A 12221-nucleotide genomic window follows, 5' to 3' on the forward strand; every position below is an offset into this window, starting at 1 on the left:
CCCTTGGGGGCCTCAGTTTCTTCATTTTTCAAACAAGGGCTTTGCACAGTGTTGTCAGCAGGATTCCTTCGGCTCTCACAAGTCAGGGTGTTATTTGTCTGTGGGTATTTAGGAATATCCCCGACTCAGCGAGACCTGCTCCTGGCAGGTGTGTGGTGCCGCGGGGCGGCGGGGCCTTCATAGGCACCTCTCTGGATCCTCGCAGGCCCGTGGAGTGGCAGACATGGCAGGCTCACCTGCCGAGGGGAGCAGAGGCTCAAGGAGCAGCCACACACCTGCGGTGGAGACAGGCTCGATCCCAGGCCAGATTCTGAGCCTCAGGGCCATGGCCTCTGTCCCAGGTCTCCTCGCAGGTGGCTATCTTAGCTTAGGTGCGCAAGGAGGTCAATGAGTGCTCCTGCAGCAGGAGGATTGAGATTAGACACAGGGAGGACTTTGCAGCCCTCAGGAACTCAGGAAGGCTACTTCTCCAGAGCCACTGGTCAAGAAGAGGCTCTGCTTCTCTGGGGTGGGGGGGGGAGCAGCGACCTTGCCCCAGGTAGAGACAGGTGAACACCAGAAGTTTGACACTCAAGGAACTCACAGAAATGGGTGTTTTATTTTCAAAGTTATATGGAACATGAATCCATTAAAACTGTCTTCTGCCTCCCAGAAGCAAATGTTGGGATGGAGTAGTGCAAAAAAAATAAGGACAGAAACGTACCCTTAAGTATTTGCTCTTCTTCAACCCGCCAGCTGCAGCGAGAGGGATCTTTCTGGTTAACCTCTTTCCCTCTCATTACTTTGGCTTCTGCAAACAAAATGCAGGGGAGGATTAAAGAAATTGTGTCTAGTTAGCTCTCCATTATCGGCATTAATCGAGGCCAGGCCTGTGTGGTATAATCCACAGAAGCACATGGTTCCCTGCCATGTTCCTTGGGCACACGTGCTCCAGCCGGGGATGAGGCTCGAACTTCCTCTCTGATGTGGGGTCAGGAGGACATGGAGGAGCCCAGAAGACTGCAGGAGGAGAGGCTAGAACTTCTGGGCATTTCAGGCTAGGGGAGTAGTAAGGTGAGGGAATTGGGTGAGGACAGAAGGTTCTGGGGCCTTTGTCCTGCAGCTGGGTGCCGGCGGGGTGATTCCTGGTCAGCTGTGCCCATCTCCTCTTTTGCAAGTTCCCATTCAGAGGTACTCTGAGGTGGGGTGGGGGAGGGAAAGACAGGTAGGTATATTTATGGGACTCAAAACCCAAAAGATACAGAAAGGTTTGCCAACCATTGCTTTCCTGACTCCCCAGAACCAACAACTAATGCCACCAATGCCTTTTGCATCTTTTTTTTTTTAAAGATTTTTAAAAAATTTATTTTTATGCAAGAGCTGGGGTACAGACCAGAGGCATGGGAGGTTGAGAGGATTCACTAGAGACAGAGCAGGGAGCAGAACAGGCAGACAACAGAAATCCACTGCTGAGGGGAGCAGCAGGTGCGACAGGAGAGGTCTGCCACACCATGTGGGATTCTCAACAGCCAGTGGGGATCAAACCGGCACTGCAGAGGCTATAAACAGCTCCACAGTGTGGTGCTCAACCTACTGCACCATCAGGGAGGCCCATCTTTAAAAAAAAAAAAAAAGAAAAGAAAAGATTTATTTTATTCGTGCATACAAGAACTGGGGTACAGGCCAGAGGTGCGGGGGGTGGTGAGAGGTTTCACCAGAGACAGAGTGGGGAGCAGAACAGGCAGATTGACTGAAATACACTGCTGAGGGGAGCAGCTGGCGAGACAGGAGAGGTCTGCTGCATCATGTGTGTCAGCTCCCTGGCTGGGGATTGAACTTATACTGCAGTGGCTGCAGATAGCTTCATAGTGCTGCGACTTAGCCCCTTGCACCACGAGGGAGGCCCCTCCCTTTGCATCTTGCCAGAGCTTTCTAGAATCTGTAAGCACACAGGCACATCTGCTTACCCTCTCCCCAGATACTATACTTACTCCTGTGCACACTGATTTTTTCACTGACACTTTCAGGATCATCCCATCTGTACAGAGAGAAGTGCTGGAGTGCATGGCCTCCGAGTTGGTCCTCATGGGCTGACCATGTGCACAGCAAAGGCCCTAAAGGCAGAACAGCCTAGAACTTCTGGGCTTGTGTGTGTGAAGCCATCTCCTGCTGCCTCCACCTCTGAATTCCCTGTGTTCTACTCAACACTTACTGTCAACGGTTCTCCCTTCCGTGTGGATCCAAGAATTGCAGCTTAGCTCTGAGCCCCTCTGGGCGTTTGGAGTTAAAGGAAGATGGATGGTTCTGCTTACTGAGAGGGTGCCCCATTAACTCCTCCTTCTTAATGCCCACCCTGTCCTGCTTCCAGCCCTGTTCAGACCTCTCCCTTTGGTTTGGTCCAACAGGACAGAAAGACAGAAGAAATAGATAAATCAACCAGGTTGTCACCAGCACCCTAGCACCCCGGTGATCCCAGGCAAGTGTGGCTGTGCACCTGGCAGAGGAGCCACAGGCTGCTAACTTCTGCACCCACATGCTCTAGGCCCACACCCACCACCACTGGCCGGCCCACCCTAACCCTTTCTGAACCTGCAGCTCCCAGCCTGGAGCAGCTGGTGAATAGCAGAGCTTGGTTAAAATGACCACTTCTTTGCTTTCCAAAGGTGGAGTGCAGGCTACCTGGGGACTGTCTGGAGAGGGTCATGGCAGGGGGTCAGGGCTGTTTGAGTGCAGCCCAGAGGTGGGACCCACTTCCTTGGAAGAGAGAGGAAGAGCCAAGAGGCCTTCTGAACAGGCAGACAGACGGACAGCAGCCAGTAGGCCTGGGAAGAAAGGAGGCCCGAGCACATTCTCCTCCTGCTTCTTTGCCCTCCCTCTGTCATCCCAGCCCCTCCGGCATCCTTTCTCACTACCGAGACCCCCCTCCTGAGCTCTCTCTGAGGCCTGGGGACCCCCCCACCTGTCTCTGGGGAGATAGAGATGTGGGAAGAGCAGGCTTGGACTCAGGCAGGTTTAGGCCTGAAGCGCTATGTGACCTGTGGGGCAGGTCAGCAAGTGGACTCTGCCTTCTCTCTGAAGTGGGCTAAGAGGACAAGCCTCTGCGGGTGGGGGGGGGGGCGTCATAGCTGTAGTGGTCACGCCGCGCTGCTGCTGTTTCCCCTTGCTGGTGCATGGCAGCCGCATGGAAGCAGGTGGGGGCCTGCTTTGGCCCAGCAAAGCCTTTGGAGGCTGGTTTTACGTCCATCAACTGGTCTTGAACTTTCACCGCTGGCGAGTCACTGCTTTTCCACACTGTGGCTGCCGACCCCTGCATCGGAGTGCACCAGGGAGCTTCTTCCCTGTGGCTCCTGGGCCACTCCTCTACCCACGGGGTTAGGCTTTGGGGACAGGATGCCCTGGCGGGGGTCTGGATGCCCCAGAGAGACCCTTCCTTCTCCCTTTCCCTGACTCTCTGCCTCCCAGGCCCCTCCCTCTTCAGACCTTGCTCCTGGCCCTAAAAGCAGGAGTGTGTCCCCCACCCCCACCCTCACCCCACCCTGCGGTCACAGTGCCTTGTACCCACCTCTGCCTCATGGTGCCATTTCACGCGTTCCTGCTGGGGCCATGCTGACCAGACAGAGGAGCTCACTGTGTCTTGGGAGCCCTGGAACCCCAAATCATTTGTCATCCTCAACCCTTCTAGCTAGCTGCCTTCCTCATGTCTGAAGCTGAGCCAAGAGAGAGGCTTATAAATCCTCGAGGATCTGGCTTTTCCTTCTGCTGTTCTTGTCTCCTACCCTGTTGGGGGAGAAAGGGCTGGGCTGAGTTCGCTCTGGGTACATTTAAAAACTCTGATGTTAGAAGACAGCGGAGCAGGTGACTAGGGGTTACAGAGTCATGTCAGGAGAGTCGGCCAAGCAATCCTGGACGCAGCCTTGGGAAGGCAGGCACGCAGCATCTGCAGTGCTGGCAGGGTCTCCACTGCAGGAAGGGTACGCGTCTCCCCCACATCATCTCCTTGAATCACAGCCTCCGCTCAAGGCATTAGGAGCCTCAGCTCTATTCTGACAGGTCAGAATCATGGAGGTGAAAGAAACCACCCCAGGGCTCATGAGGGGCAGGCCTGGCCCCATAGGCTGAGGCCAGGTGAAATAAGGGGGCCATCCTCTGAGCTGCTCATGTACCCTACTTCCCTTTGGAGTCTCATCACATGAGCAGGTACCCAGACCTCCCAACCTGTCCTTGTGAGGTACCCCTGAGCCCAGGCCCAGCCACCCTGGAGCAATTGATTTAGGCCTGTGAAAAGTTCCCTGGTTTGCCCTGAGTGACCCGCAAGGACACTCCCTCAGGCCTCATCTGAAATGACGTCCTGCACGCTGTGATTTAAATGATCCCTGCTCTTTCGCTTACTCACTCATGCAGTGCGTGTTTACTGGGTGCTGGTTATGTGCCAGGCAGCCTGGTCTCTGCCGGGGAAGGGTCGGCAGTCCTCCAAAGGACAGGTAGTAAATATTCCAGGCTTCGCAGGCCATTTCATCTCTGCGGCAAGTGCTCAACTGCTGTTATAGCACAACAGCAGCCAGAGAGAAATTGTAAACAACAGAACTTTATTAAAAACAACTAAATGGAGGCTGGGTCTGGCCCCTGAGCCATGTTGACCACCCCCTGGCGTGGCGCCCAGTGGGCTCTGCCTGAGTAGCCCCCCATATACGGGCTGGGAAGATGAGGACGGGGCTGCTCGAGCCAGTGGCTGGGGTGTTGGTCTGGCTTTGGGGCGCTCAGGAAGCCTTCCTTGAGGAGAGGCCATTTGAACTGAGGAAGATACGCAGGTAGTTGGCGGGGGTGACAGGGGAAGGGTGGCGGGGGCGCACAACCTGTGCCAATGTCCAGAATTGGGGCTGGGGAAGTGTAACATGGTGATTAGAAGAAATATAAGCGGCACAGGTGGTTGATGCTAGGAGCCCTGGGAGCGAGAGATGAGCTGCTGGTGGGTAAAGATCATAAGCCTGTAAATCACGTTCAGGGTTTCAGCTGTGAACCTGGGGTGGTTGACCAAAGTGACTCGATCAGACTTACATTAAATGAAGATCACTGCTGACATGGCACAGCTGCCTGGAGGTGAGCCAGGTAGGGACGGGGGACAGCACGGCCGTGCCAAGGAGCTGGCTGGCCCTCTGGCCTGGAACTCAGAGCGAGTCAGGCTGCGACATCGTCAGCGAGGCTGAGGCTGAGCCTGAGTGGCCACCTAGGGTCCCCAGGGCCGAGAAGGGAAGGCTTTCCAGCAGGCCTTGGGGCAGCTGAAGGAGTAGTCAGAGTTAGGATGAAAACCAAGGAGTGCCACTCAAGGGGAAAGAGGGAGCAGCGGTAAGGGGGAGGTCAAGTATGGCCAGAATAAAAATGTCCCCTGGGTTTAGTGACCCCCCTCCAAGTCATTTGCGACTTTCCAAAGAGCCACTTCTGAGGAGTGTTGGGGCAGAGCTGCAGTGGAGGGGCTGAGAGGATGACCAGAAGGTGGTTGGCCCCAAGGGAAGGGGAGGCGAGGCATCTGGGGGAGGAGGCGTGGGCAAGGCCTCATTGGTTGGTTGGTGATATTTAAAATGGGAAAGAGCCCACCGAGGGCAGGGGAAAGGCTGAGCAGAAGAAAGAACAGGGGCGGTGAAGGTTCTCCATCCCAAAGGTCAGGCATTTGGGGTTCAGTGAGGCCTGCTACTTCCTGCTGCCTCCTACCTCTGCCCACTCAACTGCCTATGGGCCTGGGCACCATGAAGAGATGGCCAACAAGGGCCCCTGCCAGCTCGGCTGCAGACACTGTAAACCAGGCGGCTGATCACAGCAAAGCACTTTTTTCACCGTTCTGGGGGCGGGGTGTTTGAGGTCAGGGTGCCAACACAAGGTCGGTTATGGTTCTAGACATGTGTCTTGTCTGCAAGGGAGGAGAGGTCGGCCGGGCCCCAGGCCTCTTACAGGGGCGCTGCTCCTGTTCATGAAGTGCCGCCTCCTGAAGGCCCCACTTCGACCCAGCATGTGAACCTTAGATTTCAGCATTGAACTTGGGGGACATAAACATGCCATTTATAGGGGGTCTCCCCAGGGCTGATGTTTTGAATTGGGGGGAAGTTATTGATAAGATGGGCCTTCACGGGGGATGAAGACAGAACAGGCTCAGGGTGGCCCAGGAATGTCAGGGACACTCCTGGGGAGCAGTCTCTCCCCAGAGGAAAAGTCAGGGCAACAGTGTGCGTAGTGGTTTGTTTGGTGAGTTTGTGACCATAAGCAAGGAGGCTGCCATGACCCGGAGGGAGCGACTGAGAGCAGAGGTGACAGAAAGTGTGTTTGGGAGCCGGCTAAGGGCTTTGTTCTAAGTGGGATGAGCACCCCCTGCAGGGTTTTAAGTAAATGGGTCTAGCTGAAGTGTGGAGATTAAGCTCAAGGGAGGGCCTCCCTGGTGGTGCAAGGGGTTAAGCATCACACTATGAAGCTGTCTGCAGCCTCTGCAGCACAGGTTCGATCCCCAGCTGGCCAGGAAGCTACCTACATGGCACAGCAGACCTCTCCTGTCTCGCCCGCTGCTCCCCTCAGCAGTGTATTTCAGTAGGGCTGCCTATTCTGTTCCCCACTCTGTCTCTGGTGGATCCTCTGGCCCCCTGCATCTCTGGCCTGTACCCCAGCTCTTGTATGCATAAATAAAATGAAAAAAAACCTTAAAAAAAATTAAGCTCAAGGGAGCACGTGGAAGGTTCCAGATAGGAAGCTATAACCAGTCTCCAGTGGGGGTGGGCCTGGGGTGGGAAGTGGCTGAACTTGGAAAACATTGTGAGGGGGCTTGAGGAGTTTGCAGACACCTGGCACATGGTGGGTGAGAGCAGGACAGGAACCCAGGATGACCCAGGCCTTTGGTCTGAGAACCCTGTGCCACGAAAGGTTGTGATCCTTGCACACGGCCCGAATCCACCCCCTTGGTCTCTGGGCCCTTGCCCATGGGCCTGCCTCTGATCTTGAGCAACCTTCTCAAGCGTCTTTATGTTTCCCTTATTCTCTGCACGACACTGGCACTGTGTTTTAGTGGGATTTGAAAGGTGATCCAGGCTGCAGGCCCAGAAGTCACTGCTTTATTACCAGCTCTGCGTTCCCTCCCAGCAGCTGTATGATGTTCCCTCTGGCGATTCCCCAGGAACAGTGTCTTGTTTTTCATGACTGCAGGGAGGATAAAACATGCTTTATTAACTGTTTTCCACTCTCTCCCTGCTTCCCTTTGGACTCATGCTCCGGCCTAGCTCCTTCTCACTACAGCCCAAGTGAAAATTTCAGACTGTGAACCTGTCCACATCGGCCCCAACCTTAACACCCTCCAGCACTCCCCGTTACTGGGAGTAAGGGCAGAATTCCTTGCTGGGGCCCACAAAGTTCTTCCAGCCCTGCCCACCCACCAGGCTCGCCCTTGCGCACCCCACGCACCTCACGGTTTTTCTTCAGACCCAGCGCGCTCTGCACGTGGCCCCCACGCCGGGCTTCTGCACTGCTGCACTCCACGAGGCTGCTCCCCCTGCTCTTTGTCTGGCTACTTCCCAGCTCATCTTCAGGTGCTCTCCCATATTAGGTCACTCATGGCCCATTATAAACTCTCCTGCTTCTAAGCAGCTCTTTGTGGCCTTCCTCTCAATTACTCTTTCACATTCATTTATGTGTGATTATTTAATATCTTTTATCTGGGATGCTTGCTGTGATCTCGATCGATATTTGTTGAATGGATGAAGCAGTGTCTCTCACGTCTGTCCTCGCCACTCCATCCCTACTTTCCTACCCTGGTCTGGGTCCATATCATCTCTGGCTGGTCTGTTGAACTAACCCCCCACTGTCTCCTGGCCCCGAGCCTCATCCCTCCACTCCAGTGGCGCTATCTTCCCAAAGCCCCACTTACAACACAGCAGGCCATGTCCCTGCTTAGAAATCCTTGGTGGTTCTTGTTGGGCACAGAAGTAGGTCCTGTTCCTTTTTCTTGGACTTCAAGGCCTCCTAAGATACTCCGCTCTCCCTTGCTACCCTGCTCTTAAGGTTCCCTCCGCCTCGGGAGCACACAGCGCTGTCCCTCCTGGTTGGTCACTCACCCGGCGGTCTTTGGGTCCTCAGCTCTTAAGAGAAGGTCCCCCTTTAGCAGGGCTCTTGGGCCCCTCTATTGTGCTTATGCCACTTCCAGGCCTCTTAGAAGGGGCTTAATAAACCCCTCTCACATTCAGATCTGACCCACATAATTGAATGTCATCTGTGTGCCAGACACAATTGAATTTATTCTTTTAATTTTCACGATGGTTTTGAAAAGTAGGTATGATTTTCTACAGTTTTTATATGAGGAAATCAAGTTTCAGAAAGAGATCTGTTTGGAATCCTCTGGAAAGCGGTGGCTTGCCTGGGAGCCACAGTCAGCCTCTCCCCAGGCTGTGCTGCCTCCCCCACTGCAGGGAGGGTGGGGGCGGGGCACTGCAGGAGCCAAACGTGGAATTGGGAGGTGGTGGGAGCTGCGTGCAGAGCTGGGGGCAGGACTGCCAAGCCAGGGCCATGGTTGGAAGGGAGGATCACGGGGCTGCATCTGATAATGGCATCTATAAAAAGCACACAGCTAATATTGTACTTAATGGGGAAAGACTGAAAGAGTTTCCCCAAGATCCAGAAAAAGATAAGAATTGCCACCTTCACTGCTTCTACTTGGTAATGTATTGGAGGCCTTTGCCAGGGCAATTAAAGAAGAAAAAGAAGGAAAGGCACATTCGGCATGGAGAGAAAGGCGTGAGATGGTCTCCATTTCCATGACCCCATAATAGAGAAAATCCGAAGGAGCCACGCACCCCATTAGAGCTAAAAAACAAGTTCAGCAATGTGGAGGATGAAAGATAAAGACATACAAATCTCTTGTATTTGTTTACACTAGCAATAAACAATCTGAAAGTGAAATTAAGAAGACAATTCCGTTTACAACAGCATCTAAAAGAATAAAATACTTAGGAATAAATTTAACAGAAGTATAAGACTGTATGCTGAGAACTGCAAAACAATGTTGAAAGAAATTAAAGATCTAAATAAATGGGGAGACAGTGGAGGACTTAATATTGTTGAAATTGATTTACAGGTTCAGTGCAATCCCTATCAAAATCCCAGCTGACTTTTTTTGAGGAACAAATAAGCTGAAGTTAAAATTCATGTGGAAATACAAATGACCTAGAATAACCAAACCAATTTTAATAACATTAATTCAATTAATAAAATCATCATTAATTATCTTATTAAAATAGCTAACATTGTTTGATTTCAAAACTACCTAAAAAGCTACAGTAATCAAAACAGTGTAGTAGTGGCATTAGGCTAGACTTGCAGATCAATGCTATAGAGAATCAAGATTTAAACCTTCAGATTTGTAGGTAGTCAATATTTTACTACAACAAATCAGTGGAGAAAGAATGGTCAAATGGATCTCCACACATTCACATAAAAATGAATTTGAATCCCTCCTTTATACCATACACAAAAATTATTCAAAGTGAGCTATAGACCTGAATGTAGAGCTAAAATTATAAAACATCTGTCAGAAAGCATAGCAGTAAATATTTGTGCTCTTGGGTTATGAGCAAGCTTCTTAGCACAACACCAAAGCACAAGCAATAAAAGACAAATTGAATATCCTCAAAATTGAATACTTTTGTGCTTCAAAGGACATCATCCAAAAAATGAAGACGTAGAATGTTGCAAAGCATATATCTAAAAAGGACTGGGATCCAGAATATATAAAGAGTTCTTAGAACTCAATGAAAACAGATAACTAATTTAAAAATAGGCAACAGAGAAAACTTAAATAAGGGACCAGGAAAATGAATAACCATAAGAAAGTGAAAATCAAAATCAACAAAAAACTATGAACCAGAGACACTTTTGGGGGTTGGGGGGCGGGAGGGGAGGGATTGGGGTCAGAATGGGGGGGTTGCAATTGTGTGGGGAATATAAAAATAAAATCTATTATTAAAAAAAATAAAAATAGGCAACAGATTTGAATAGGCATTTCTCTAAAGAATCTAGGCAAACCAATAATAAACACATGGGATGTTGCTCAACCTCTTTAGTTATGAGGGAAAGGACAGCGACAACCATAAGGAGATGCCACTTCACCATCACTGGGATAGCTACAAACAAAAAGACATAGCAACAAATATTGTCCAGGACATGGAGAAGTTGGAACCCTCTTATATATTGTGAGTGGGAACATAAATTGGTGCAGCTGGTTTGGAAGATATTAGTTTGGTAGCTCCTTAAAATGTCAAACACAGTTACCATATGACCCAGCAATTCCTCTCCTAGGAATTCACCCAAGAGAAATGAAAACAGAGGCCTAGACACATGGAGGTACATAGCAGCATTATTCAAAAAGTGGAATAACCCAAATGTCCATAAGTTGGATAGATGGATAAATAAAATGTGCTAGTTCTATAATGGAACATTATTGGGCAATAAAAGGCAGTGCTGACATATGCCACAACATGGATCAATCTTGAAAACATTGTGCTGAGTGAAAGAACGTAGACACATTTGTATTAAAGGCCCAGAATCAGGAACTCTGTAGAGACATCAAGTAGATTAGTGGTTGCTTATGGCTAGGAGGAGAATGGGAATGGAGAATTATAAAGGGCAAGGAGTTTCTTTTGGGGAGGTGAAAATATTTTAAAATTAGATTGTGGTAATGGTTGTACAACTTTGTAAACATACTAAAAAACCCACTGAACTGTGCTCAACATGGCTGGATTTTATGGCATGTGAATTATATCTCAATAAAACTATTTTAAAGAAAGGCCACAGGGACCCTGGACTGTGTGGTGGGAGTAAGGGGAGATGGTGGTGTCAGAGGGGCCTGGACATCCTTGTCTCCCGAAGTGGTTGCTTGTAGTTCTCATCAAGCCAGAGTAACTGTCGGCACCCAGAGGGAACTTCCAGGGAATCTTCAATTATTTTTTAAAGACATATTTATTTATGCATACAAGAAATGGGATACAGACCAGAGGTGTGGGGGGCAGGGTGAGAGGACTCACCAGTGGCAGAGTGGGGAGCAGAACAGGTAGCCTGACCGAAATACACTGCTCAGAGGAGCAGAGGGTGAGACAGGAGAGGTCTGCTGCACCATGTGGGTCACCTCCCTGGCAGGGGATTGAACTCCTGCTGCAGTGGCTGTGAATAGCTTTGAGGTGCTGTGTTTCAACCCCTTGCACCACCAGGGAGCCCCAAATCTTCATTTTTCATTTCAGGACAAGTTTTAGGATCAAGGCTGTTGTAACCTGGTGTATAATAAGAACTTAAATGCATGGGGAGTTTGAGTGAGTAAGTGAATGTGCACCTGCATCCATGTGATGGTCTCCAGCCACCCTTGGGGACTAGAACAATCTCATGTGGGTGGATGGAGGGGTGAAGACTCAGGTCCTAAAAGGAAGAGGTGGAACTTCAGAGCCCCTAAAATTTTCTCTGCACAGGGCCCTGAGAGTAGCAGAGTTAACTCATCCCTGACACACAATAGGGACGTGTGTCCTTGAAAATTTACCTTGAAAATTCTTGAGCTGCTTGTATCCTTCTCTATGTTATTTCCTCTTGTTAATAAAACAAACAGAGATTGTCCTTAAGAAAAGCTGATTCTCTGGCGATGGGCTGGCAGCACTCACTATTGTTATGAACAAATACCGCCTGGTGCCCACTGTGTGCTTGGCACTGGGGGACGGGGGAGGCCGATGCCAACCCAGGTCTGTCCTTATGGGACTCTTGGAGGGGTCATGTACCCCCACTTCGAGAAGCAGAAATGCCTCTGTGGAGAGGAAAGGGGGGGAGCAGAGTTTGAGAACATTGTTTTAAGTGAAGACTTAGCACAGTGATATTTTTGCTAGCAAAAAATTGAAACCAGCTAAATGTCTAATAATGGAATAGTTAAATATATTACTGCCATTAGTGGGGTATTATTTAGCTATCTAATAATAAAGGGGTTTTTTTAATGTTAAACAAAAAAAATTTATGGTATAATTTCATATTTAAAAAAACAGAACACCAAAAGGTGGATTGTATGGGCTCAGGAAAAAATATTGTCATAAGGTGCCCCCAACACTGGCCTGAGTTATCTCTGGATGGTAGAACGATGGGGAATTTCTCTCGCAATCTCTCTTCCCACCCCCAAATTTTCTACAATAACCTTGGATTGCTTTTGTTATTAATGGATACCAGTTGTTTGATTTAGGAGAGCTGATGTG

The 12221-nt window shown here is 50.1% G+C and overlaps 1 protein-coding gene across 4 annotated transcripts in view; it reads left to right on the forward strand.

Annotated features, from left to right (window-relative positions):
• Positions 1-12221, forward strand: part of SYT2 (synaptotagmin 2) — a 102608-nt gene that overhangs the window by 75436 nt on the left and 14951 nt on the right. The window lies entirely within an intron of this gene.

Source organism: Talpa occidentalis, unplaced genomic scaffold (genome assembly GCF_014898055.3).
Source record: "Talpa occidentalis isolate TD23 unplaced genomic scaffold, MPIMG_talOcc4v2.1 talOcc4.8, whole genome shotgun sequence".
NCBI lineage: Eukaryota > Metazoa > Chordata > Mammalia > Eulipotyphla > Talpidae > Talpa > Talpa occidentalis.